Source organism: Anomaloglossus baeobatrachus, chromosome 1, assembly GCF_048569485.1.
Source record: "Anomaloglossus baeobatrachus isolate aAnoBae1 chromosome 1, aAnoBae1.hap1, whole genome shotgun sequence".
Lineage (NCBI taxonomy): Eukaryota > Metazoa > Chordata > Amphibia > Anura > Aromobatidae > Anomaloglossus > Anomaloglossus baeobatrachus.
Genome location: NC_134353.1, coordinates 128,622,071 through 128,634,143, shown reverse-complemented (window position 1 = coordinate 128,634,143; position 12,073 = coordinate 128,622,071). Strand labels below are relative to the sequence as shown.

Genomic DNA, 12,073 nt, shown 5'->3' with positions numbered 1-12,073 from the left:
GCACACACAGTGCCTCTGATTGAAAGCAGTCACACTGTCACACCGGGTGGGGTCGTGTCTGATTTCAACCAATTAGAGATGCGGGTACTGCCGGTGGGTGGGTGAAGCAGTACATATGCATGAATTATAAAGAACGGCTCCAAAAGTAACTTTGAGCCGCGTGGGAGACTCTGTAAGTATAACGCATTTGCCCAATCCCCCTATCTCTTCTACCACCATTTTAAAGTGTTGGATTCTGATCTATATAGACTTATATGGGGATCGGCGTCCAGCCAGGTGTCCGGGATCAATTTTGGGCCCGAATCGAGCTTTTTTTTATTTTTTAACCTGGCTGGACCTGCAAATCCTGGGCATTTGTGAGTCCGCTCATCATTAGTTACTGCTAGTAAGTAAACAGTCTAAAATAATGCAAAAAATGAAAAAATATCTAACAGTGACAGGAAAAAGTTATGCATTATGTATGTTTTGATTAATACAATTTTAATTAGTTATTGTTATTACTGTCAGTGCTTCAAAAAACGCTGTTTATGCAATTTCCTTTTGTGTGTGTCTTCAGGAAAATCATGTTGGAGTCTGTCATCATGTGTGTGTCCCGTCTGCCATCATGTGTATGTCCCATCTGCCCTCATGTGTATCTCTCATCTGCCCCCATGTGTATGTCCCATCTGCCATCATGTGTATGTCCCATCTGCCATCATGTGTATGTCCCATCTGCCATCATGTGTATGTCCCATCTGCCATCATGTGTGTGTCCCGCTGCCATCATGTGTACATCCCGTCTGCCATCATTTGTATGTCCCGTCTGCCATCATGTGAATGTCCCATCTACCTTGATATCTCTCCTCCATCACCTTCATGACCTGGTGGAATCTCTTGCCTTGTTCCTCGCTGGTGTCTCCAAGGTTATCTGGAAATCTGTTTAAATAGCTATGGAGATACTGCATCTTCATACTCAGATTAACTTCAAAATTTCTGAAGTTAGTGAGAATATCTTGCACAAATTCTTCATAATTGTCTGCTATGTGATTACACAAGTAGTTCTTCATAACACAGACAAAACTCTTCCAGGCCAAAGCCTCAGTTTTATTCATGTATGTGGTTAAATTGGAATCGTTCATGAGTTACGAATATGAGGACCATGAAAGATTCCAGATTTATTTTTTCAATGCTCAGTCCAGGGAATGATGTACACATGTGCTTGAAGCAATTATCTGATTTGTCCAAAGCCCTAACAAATTGCTTCATTAATCCTAGTTTTAATATCAAGGGGTGGGAGAATGACTATTATCTTGTGCGCAAGCAGCTTGTTGATGATACTTGCAGCGCCAACAATCATTTCTTCCCTTGCAGACAGTTTTGCCCAATGATCTTGCTTTGCCCTGCTATCCCAGAGGCACATGGAGCATGGGTATTTTATGAATCCATATTGCTGTCCAAGCATAAAGCTCACCATCTTCAGATCCACACAAATCGACCGCTGATGTTTATGGTAACGTGTTTTCTGTAATAGGGTTTATACACAATAAACCCTATTACAGAATATTCTTTAAGTCTTGTTGAGTGAGCAATGGGAAGAGATGCATAACAGTTATGTGACGCCCCTGCACTAGTCAGGGTGTCATAGGGAACTGCACTCCTGTCCTTATACTGCAGAACCCACCCTCCTTGGTTCCAGGTGCCACCTAATGATATTGCTAACATCAGCATGCAAATCCCAGTCACACACCCACACCAGTGGGTAGGTCTAGTGGAGAAAGGGCTGCCAACCTAAGAGTCAGGCAGACTGGTGGGAGTTGTCAGGGCAGTCGGCTTCAGGGGAGCAAGGAGAGAGGAGGGAAGGAGTAGCTCTCAGGGGAAGAGAAAACTGGGGAGTTAGAGCTCCCAGAACAGCGAAGCAGCAGCCCTTATGGTGTGAGGGGCTGAGGGGTAGAAGCTCCTGGAAGGTCGGACTAAACTGGAACACAGCAAAGCAATATCATTGGAAGCGGACACCTGGACGGGCTCCCCTCCTGAGCGGCATCCATACTCCAGGACTTTTAGTTTAATTACAGTCGGTGTGTGTAATGGCCTTCCAAAACAGCACCAACCTCATCCAACACTACGACTACCAACCCTAATGTTCCCTGCTCCCTGTCTTCCAACCTCCCAAACCTACATCCCACGGCATATCCAACACCAAGTCCTGGGGTATTCCCCTACCCGTGGAGGTTTACAACATCTGGCTGCCGCATTCCATCATCCCCGGGTACTCCCCAACTGCAGCGGTGGTACTCCTAGTTACCACATACCACGGATGGCGTCATGAACTCTGATACATCCCCTGTAAATACCCTGCTTCATTTGAGTTGCCGCATGATCCACGGGTCCGGAGACCCTCGAGCCACCGTGGATCCGGATCCGAGCAGCTTGGCTGCTGCCACGGGGGCGCACAGTTACCATTATATAAAGAACACATTTCAAGCTTCTAATGGAGCTGTCTATAAAAAAACACCAGTCTTTTGGTCGATAGTCCATTAGTCCCAAGTCACAATGAGCACATGTAATGGCCGATGGTGCCAGTTATGCGGTCTGTGCTTGAATGAATACACACTGGTAGCCAAACACTGCTGCACGTGTAGAAATAGCGACAGTGTACGTATATTTATTTCATGTGACATTCTGACGTGTATTCACATAAAAAAGTCAATATTTTAAGTAAGCATACCATTATGTGTTTGGCCGCATGAGGTCCTCAAGCCGCAGGTCAGGCACCACTGCTATAAAACATCCAGTCTGTGCATGCAATGTGACTGCTTCATACAAAAGTATACCATTATGTGTATAAAGAAGGATGCCTTATATCAAGCATACAACATAGATCTTTTCATAAATTTGAGGTGATAGGTTATAATTTACTACATTAGACTCGGAGCGGATTCAGTTCATTGTTGTTAAACACTGCCGATGTTTGTTACTAAATATATACATTATATTCCCTCCACATTCATTCCCAGCATATTTTCATTCTCCCTGAGCAGAGCAGGTAACAAAGAATATCTACACATGACGCACTCTGGATATCAACGTGAAGGTCGTTTCCATAAAACAGTTCATTAGCTTTTATAAAGAAAGAGTGACTGGGCAGCAAATACCTTGTTATGATGTCTGCAAACTGCAGAGGAATAAGCATTGTGAGCAGAAAAACAAATAAATGTGAACCTTGAAAATCTAAAGAAAACTTGGTTTTGAATTTTTCATATGATTACAAATATTTCAAATTGTATTGGAACCAAATAAAAATGCATTTTTCCGTAAAATATTGAATCAACAGTGCATGTGTGACATTGAGCTTCCTCTGTGGTCATGTAAACAGTCTATTTAGCCTCTTTGTATGTTAGTGACTATAGTAAGATTTGTGGCACATTGGATAGAAACACTTGTCAGACGCTACTGATTCATTCAGATGCATCTTTTAATAAATCAGGAGTGTTTGACTCCATCACGCCCCCTCGTCAAGACCAATGTGAAAATCGGAGACAAGGAGTCCACCGCTGCACATCCTGCTGTCCAGGACTGCGGGGCGGCATCCTCCAAACCAAGTATAGCGAAAGCAAATAATGCTTGGTTGGTAGGCAGTGGTGGATATTATGTAAGATGTTGTCTAGCCTTGTCATATTGATGTTTTGTATTTAGGATAGTCATCCCTATGAGATCAGTGAGGGACTGACAACTGCCACTCCCACCGATGAGCTGTATTCAGCTTCAATAAACAGTAAATTGGGGCAGAATAACAACGTCTCCATTCATTATGAATTGGCCTTTTCTAAAAAATTGCAGCACATCTGATAGGCACTTATCTATATTGATAAGGTCAAACAACCCCTTCAACATAAACCTGTAATGTCTGCCCTTGACCACAGACTAAAGATGACTGTCACGGACAACCTAGGGCTAGCCACCAAGTTTGCAGGACCTCAAGAACATTAAAACCCTTTAACCCCTATACAGGGATTTGGAATTACACAAGGTCCAGGAGATGACTGCCTATGGAAGGCTGCAATCCTGGAAAGAGTAGTCGTCAGACAGGGTCCAAACCAGGAGGCACAAAAAGGGACAAACTCGGGAGGCAGGAGCATAGTCAGGAAACAAGCAGAAGTCAGAACACCAAAATCCCTAAACAAAATAGGGCGGGACAGGAACCAGGAATGCAGAACTATGTCTGGCAGCGGTAAGCAGACAGGAAGGGGAATAACAAGGGTGTGGTGTCTTCCTATTGGCTATAGCTGAATGATGGTAACCAGCTGGAAGACACATACCACCTAGTCAGCCAGTGGTACTGCAGGACCCAGGGAAACCTACCCTAGTGGATGAGTGGAACCTTCGCCCAACATAACCACTGGCACGACTCCTCTCCCATCCCCAGCACTATCCAAGGCGGGAACACGACGTCGCCTGGCGATCGAAGCATAAGTCGCAGGACCGGACTCCGGTGGGGACATGACAAAACTGTTACTCATAGAAAAATGCTTTGTTTCATGCTCTGCGCTTCAGAATCAAACAGTCAATTTTATCTGATGAATGAACCAGTTTGGTGCCATAACGTATAACATGAAATAAAGGATCTGTCTAAATAAATATTTCCTTCCGTGGGAAAATAAGCTTCTTTTTTTGCTTTTGCTACACAAGGGTTGTTAACATCCTCTCCCAAAGATATAGAAAATAATTTCTATGCAAGTCTAATAGGAGCAGGAAACATTAATGTATTTTGTCTTTTTTGTAAAATATCACCCATTTAATTAGCATTGCTGTTGTAGCTGGAGATACCTATTACTGATAATATGTAAGAAAATTTCTCATTTAAATATTGTGTAAAGGAATGGGAGGGTGGGGGTATATAATTGCAGGACTAGGCAGACTTTATACAAACTAGTTCACTTTAAAAAGAAGAAAGCATTAAGACTCCTTTCACATGATGAGAATTTGTTGAGTTTTTGATGTTGGAGATTTTCTGCACCCACAGTTAAAACCAAACGTTTCCCTCCACTATCTAAAAAGACACATCTGCATGTTTTTCTCACTAAACACGTTATATTCCATAGGAAACAAAAATCACCAACTGTGGAAAACCCACGAATGGTTAATAGCAGCTCATGAGAAACATTTTGATTGAATGAAAGCATGAGTAAAAAAGCATATGAAAGACAAAATTTATTGGCAAATATCAAAAGTGCACAGTGCAATATAAATAAGACCAATAACATGTAGACAAATGATTGAGGAAAAGGATGGGAGAAAATGGATTTGGTACTAAACACGGAAAGGTACAAATAGTTGTAAAAATAGATTATAGGGGATGGTAAAGGGGGTGGGGAATAAATTGATAATGATGTACAGATAATGTCACAGTAAAATACAATGCAGGTAGAAAAAGATTATTCACAAAATATATATGGTGACGATCATAGCAGATAAGGAGTTAAAACATAAAGTGCAGATCAACATAGTAAAGTAACGTGCAAAGTTGCAATCCAAATAGAGCACACAATTGATCAAACCATTATCCGCAGGTTACCATGTTTTAAAATACCGTGTATAGGAATAATCACATTGCCATTACCGGGTAGAAAACCCTAAATACACTTATAAAAGACCATTACCAGTAAATGCAGGGTGAAAAGACCCCGACTTACGTTTCACGGTCCTTAGCAAGTGAGCAGCCGCTTCATCTCACTACCTGACATAAAATCAGAATAAACCTTTCCTGTTTTAGGTCAATTAAGAACCAAAATTATTTATATTTTCCAAATGCCAGAATACTAAGAGAGAGAGAAAATGTTTTAAGGCATTTTTATTACTTTCTGCAAATTCAAAAGTTTACATACATTGAGTGCTATGTCTTTAAACAAAATGGGACAGCCCATATGATAATGTCATGTGTTTGGAAACTTCTGATAGGTTTATTGGCAACATCTGAGTTAATATGAGACACACATGGGATGTATTTTAATGCACACCTGAAACACACTGCTTCTTTGTGTAGTATCATGGGAAAGTCAAAATAAATCAGCCAAGATCTCAGGAAGGGAATTGTGAAAGTGTGGTTCATTCTTGAGTGCAATTTCTATATGCCTGAAGGTGCCTTGTTTATCAGTGTAAACAATTATATGCAAATACAAACAGGATGGGACTGTCCAACCATCATACTGCTCAGGAAGGAGACGGGTCCTGTGTGTCAGAGATGAACATGCTTTGGTCAGACATGTGCATATCAACCCAAGAACAAAAGCAAAAGACCTTGTGAAGATGCTGGCGGAAGCTGGTACGATTGTGTCATTATCCACATTGAAATGAGTACAGTATCAACATGGGCTGAAAGGTCACTCTGCCAGGAAGCAGCCATTACTCCAAAAGAAACCTAAAATAAGCCAGATTAATGTTTGCAAATGCACACAGGAACAAAGACCTTAATTTTTGGAGACATGTCCTGTGGTCTGACAAAACTAAAATTGAACTGTTTGGTCATAATGATCATCGTTACGTTTGGAGGAAAAAGGGAGAAGTTTAAGCCTAAGAACACCATCCTAACTGTGAAACAGGGGTGGCAGCATAATGTTGCGGAGTTGTTTTGCTGCAGAAGAGACTGGTGCACTTCAAAAAATAGATGGCATAATGAGGAAAGAAGATGTTTGGCAATACTGAAGCAAAATCTCAAGACATCAGCCAGGAACTTAAAGCTTGGGCAGAAATGGGTATTCCAAATAAACAATGGCCCGAAGCATACTGACAAACTGGTTACAAAGTGGCTTAAGCATAACAAAATCAATGTTTTAGAGTGGCCATCACAAATCCTTCATCTCAATCCTATTGAAAATTTATGGGCAAACCTGAAAAGGCCGGTTCAAGCAAGGCGACCTACAAACATGGCTCAGCTTCACCAGTTCTGTCAGGAGGAATGAGCCTAAATTCCTACCAACTATTGTGAGAAGCTTGTGGAAGGAGATCCAAAACGTTTGACCCAACTGATACAGTGTAAGGGCAATGGTACCAAATACTAATGAAATGTATGTAAACTTTTGACTTTGCAGAAAGTAATAAAAATGCCTTAAAGCATTCTCTCTCTCTCTCATTATTCTGGCATTTGGAAAATTTTAATAATTTTGGTTCCTAATTGACCTAAAACGGGAAAGGTTTATTCTGATTTCATGTCAGATAGTGAGAAAAATATCCTAATGTGTCTTTTTAGATAGTGTCTGTAAACTTCTGGTTTCTATTGTATTTTCTTTGTGTTTTTATTATGTTTTTGACTTTGCAGTTTTTGTCTCTTTTTGGCATGTCATGCTTTAAATAAAGGTGCTGTGTTCTTCAAACTTCCATGTACTTGGAAGACTCTTTGCAGTAAGTGTGTTTTAACCACATCCATGTTATTACCTTCAATTTCTTCAATTACCAACCACCTAAGGTCGGAACTATGTCTTTTTTTAAAAAGATGTTTAGCTACTCCTGTTTCACCTTTTTTATTTTTAGCTTCAGTTTCCTCTTTAAATTTGATCTTTTATGAGAGGATACTTTTCTTTTATATTTTCTGCACATCCAAGTATAATATATAATCTTTAAATCCCATCCACTGTGCTGAAGCTGTAAGACAGTTTCAAAAACCCATCAAAAGCTCTTTGTGGGCACACGGCTATATATAGTTTTCTACATTTTGTAGGACTGCTGTGCTTTTATGTCACAGCATTGCCTGTAAGTCTTCATAACTGGCTGGATATCTCCATTAATAACTTAGCATGTTTGGAGTCTAAAAGCTGCGTGAGGGGTCATATTGGATCTCCCCATCTCTTGCACAAATAGATATCAATGAAGTTGTAGACTAAACCGGCAGATGACAACCTATTTATTGCTTTCTCATGACTTACAGCATTTTTTAATTGTATTTTTATTGAACATTTTCTTTTTATGCAAAATAAACATAGGCGTACATAGTAAAGGTTTACAGCATGTTTGTACAATGGACCTGCCATATGTATCTGTAAATAAAAGGACAGTGAGTAACCACCAAATTGAAAAACATTAGAAGTCATAGTAGCATTATTTAACAAGAACATTAATCAATTGAAGTTTATTTTACTTATAAAGTCTCTTGTCGGACTGTGAGAGCAGGTGAATGACAATATTCAATAAAGTATAACAATGAAACAACTATTGAGAACAAAAGACAAAGGGAAAGAGACAAGGAAAGAGGATGTGAGGGGGTTAAAGTATTATAATATCTATATATCACCTACAGCTCAGTAGATGTCCCAAAGAACCCATTACTTATTAAACCTATCTATCTCATCACTACAAAGGGCAGTGTGTTTATTATTAAAGGTTTCTGATCCCCTTGATTCTAAAATATAGGCAGAATACAGAAGGGGGAGAAGTATTTTTCCATTTTCAGCTGTTAAAATGTGGAAGAGAAATCTGGTAGCTACCTTCCCAACGACCATAGGAAATAATTTTAGGAGATAGGACTGAGAATCGAGATGGAGATTTATAGACAGGACTTGATGGATAAGGGATTTTACCTCTAGCAAAAAGGTTGATAGTAAAGAACTGTACCAGTCGATATGGAACAATGACCCTGCAGGGGAGGCACAGCTTCAATAGACTGCATAGGGTTTAGTCTATGTTGAGCTTCGGGTTTATCATACCAAAAAAAAGTTGCATTTTGTAGTGATTCTCTATGTACATACATGTGGAAGTTTTTGATTATCTTCCCTTCTCTAAATGCATTTATCATCAGACAGGGACCCACGTAAGAATTCCCCCTAATTAGACATATATGGGTGTGGAGACACGGGGCTCAGAGGGTGCTCTTGTCCGCTTTTAGAAAGACAGCATGGCTCAGGGCTCATCCCAACTGAACACCTGACCTCCTTAACTGTGGGCGGAACACTACTCAGACAACACAGGGTGAGGGAATCACAATATTAAGACTTTATTGGATCCCCAAAATATTAACGGCACATAACACATAACCAGCAAAACACACAAATATAACAGAGTCTCACCCTTCCGCTGGCTCACCAGGGATTAGAAAGTCCATGCCTCAGATGTTCCAGGGCTAATTACTCCAATCCAGCAGCACCCCGCTTTCGGCGGGCACCCACCGTGACTGGAATAACACCAGATGTAGGAAGCTGGCTGAGGTCTGCAAAGTCTGTAGCCAGGTGACCAAATTGTCCCAACCTGGGTTTCTTCCTTAAGTAGTCCTTGGTTTGATGATATAATCCTGGCAGCCGGAGTCGAAAACCCTAGACTGTGGATATGGTCTCCAATCGGAATCGGAGTCCCTAGATTGAAGCCACAAGGTATCCTGATCCTCTAGCCAGCTCCTAAGAGCTTAGACTGGATCATGCACATCCATCAACAACAACCTGGTGACTTAAAGAAATCCCTTTTATAGCCACAGCTTTCCACTTGGATACACTGCGTCCTCATCGAATTGGTTGGACAAGATTGCTTCTCCCATTGGATGAATTTCAAGCTGCATGGATAATGTTCATTTAAATGATGTGGGTAGAAAGACTGAGGATATCTACATGGAACCTGCAAGTCTCCGACTAGACAATGGCTACTAAGGTAATCACATTAGCAATACACAACTACATTACAATGATTACTGGAAGGGTCTGGGGAAAAAATAGCTAAGCAAATATGAGTTAACACAAAACAACAATACGTCTGGCTGAATGTTAAGAAACTTTAACCCATGAGAGTCCATGTCGTCACAATGGGTGTCTAACTAAGTATTCTGATGAGGAAATAAGCAATATACCGTAGATGGCTGAGATTAGACCCTAATGGCCCCATCCGTGCGGAGCTGCCGCCCCACCACCGTGCGGAGCTGCCGCCCCACCACCGTGCGGAGCTGCCGCCCCACCACCGTGCGGAGCTGCCGCCCCACCTACACCCCACCTACTGTCTCCTCCCCAAAATCCTTTAGGATGTAAGCCCGCAAGGGCAGGGCCCTCTTCCCCCTGTGCTAGTCTGTCTATTGTAACGTGTACATGTATTCTGTATGTAACCCCCTCATGTACAGCACCATGGAATCAATGGTGCTCTATAAATAAACAATAATAATAATAATAATCATACACAGAGATACATTTTTAGCCTATCTGTGGTTGCAGTGAAATCATGGACATATTGTTCCATTTGTACACAGCCACAAACCTGGCACTGATTGTCCACAATTTCACTGCAACCACAGATCTTCCGCCGATTTATCTCTGTGTGTGACAGGGCCTTTAGTTGAGGATCCCACGCTGCATATATTTAGAAACCTAGTTGAAATAGAAAGTTGAGTACCTTGAAATAAAGAGGTAGCATAATGATATCTACTCTGGCTTGGAAGGGAAAATTTGGATCAAATATCCCTAAAGGAGTAGAGGAATTTAGAGCCGTAGTTAATTATGTCAGTGAAGATATGCAGGCCTGCTTGGGACCATGGTTTAGACAGTACAAATGTAAGGCTTTTAGGGAACTGTGAATGGAATAGGAAAGAGGTCAATGGCTAGTCTGGAGAGGCTAGCTTAAATCTTTGGGAACCTATAACATGGATCAGGTTGGAATTTATAACATGGATGAGGTTGGAATACATGCACCATTGCAAAGTAAAGATTTAGGTTGCACTGGCGCCATTAACGGCTTCTCTATCTTCTTCCAACTTGTAGATGCCTGGAGGGTTGTCCAAGCAGGAAATCGTCTTAGATGTGCCACCCAGTAATAATACACAACATTTGAACATTTGTGAAGCTTTTAGCATATAAAGAGTCAAAAGTGCTAATTAAATTAACACCTAAAGATCTAAATGAATGGTCTTGTCATTTATACTGGCAGTTACTTTTAATTTTCAACAATTAATTCTGAGATGTTAAAGGGTTGGGCTTCATTCTCGGTAATTTTGACTTTGTACTCTGATAGATGGACAAAAGCCACAGTAGTTTATGGAGGTTTCGGAGCGATGTGTAGATCAATAGGAGAGCAGCACATCGTCTGCAAATTGAAATCATTTAGAGGTTATCTGTCAGCAGGTTTTTTGTTACCTAATCTGAAAGCAAGACAATGAGGATCCTTAATGGAGCTTGTAAGCTTACATACTTTGGCCAAAATAGAAATTAATACCTCATATTTATATTATATATTTTTCTACACATTTTATATTTTTTTTACAGGGTGCAGCTAGACCAATCAATGGTGACCTTGAAAAATAGTTGCCTGTACCTCTGTGGTGCACTGATAGAGTGCCAAGCAGCCCGCATCATTGAATAGTAGGGGTGTGTATGGTTGTTGGCTAGACCCTGTGCTTCACATTTGTGTGACTTGCACCCTATTAATTAATATGTATGCAATTTTAACACTGAGAAATCACCCACTCCATGAGCTGTTAGGTTGAGAGTGGTTGTTTCATCAGTTTTGCACCTATCTCATTTATTAAAGGGAATCTGTCACCAGGATTTTGCAATGTAAGCTGAGGACAGCATGCTGCAAGGGTTAAACAAGTAAAGACATATGTGTTTCTCTTATCTGTGTCCCAGCTATTGTTTACCTATACTAAAGGGTTTATTGCTCTGTGATTAACATTGGTATGACTTGGAGCCTTCTGCAGACCAGTCTACCACACCCCCTACTGTGATTGACACCTCACAGTCAATGCACAATCTCTATTGAGAGCCTGGTGTGGGCAGGGACAGCTCCCAGCTCTGCTACACTCAAGTCTGAGATAAAGTCAGAAAAGCTGCACATAGTGATATAAGATAAACATGGTTACTTTCAGAATCTCTTTGTCTACAACATGCTGCTCTCAGATGAAGTAGCCAAAACCCTGTGACAGATTCCCTTCAAGGGGGTTGGCTGCATCCTGTTCATATCTTTGATTTTATGACCTTGCTGGTAAATACCATTGCCTTTTTACTATATATTTTATTTTTTTTAATGATTTTGTTTCCATGGCAATGTTTTTTGTTTTACAAATCTGAAAGCAACATGATGTAAGGACAGAGACCCTAATTCCAGAGATGTGTCATTTTTGTTGCTGGATGTTGCAGGA

At 40.8% G+C, this 12,073-nt stretch overlaps 1 protein-coding gene across 1 annotated transcript in view; it reads left to right on the top strand.

Annotated features, from left to right (window-relative positions):
• The window catches only part of SCFD2 (sec1 family domain containing 2), a 745,236-nt gene that overhangs the window by 520,584 nt on the left and 212,579 nt on the right, over positions 1–12,073 (top strand). The gene's annotated exons all lie outside the window — the stretch shown is intronic.